This window comes from Pteropus vampyrus, unplaced genomic scaffold, assembly GCF_000151845.1.
Source record: "Pteropus vampyrus isolate Shadow unplaced genomic scaffold, Pvam_2.0 Scaffold80, whole genome shotgun sequence".
Taxonomy (NCBI): Eukaryota; Metazoa; Chordata; class Mammalia; order Chiroptera; family Pteropodidae; genus Pteropus; species Pteropus vampyrus.
Genome location: NW_011888861.1, coordinates 6,296,458 through 6,296,993, shown reverse-complemented (window position 1 = coordinate 6,296,993; position 536 = coordinate 6,296,458).

The window sequence follows — 536 nt, the reverse complement described above, 5'->3', positions numbered from 1 at the left end:
AGAACATTCTCCTACATAACCGCAGTACAATGATTAAAATCAGGAAATTAACTTTAAGATATCATTACCACCTAATCCTCAGACATATTCAAGTTTATTCAGTTGACCTAACAATAAATTTCATAGCAAAGCATTCAGGTCACGATCACATCAAGCATTTAACTGTCATGTTTCTTTAGTCTCCTTATGTTTGGAACAGTTCCTCAGTCTTTCAATGGCTTTCATGACCTTGACACTTTCAAAGATAACAGCCCAGTTATTTTGTAGAATATCCTTCAGTTGGGTTTGTCCGATGTTTCCTCATTATCGGATTTGTTATCATTTTCGGAAGTGATTGTATCCTATAATTTCTGTTTGTCCCATTACTGATGATGTTTATTTGATCTTTTGATTTAGATGATGTATACCAGTCATAATAAGTATTTGTGGAGTGGTACTTGGAAAATATCTAGTTATCCTATTCTGCACAAAAGTTCGTTTACACACACACACACACACACACACACACACATACACACACACACACGTATTTTCAT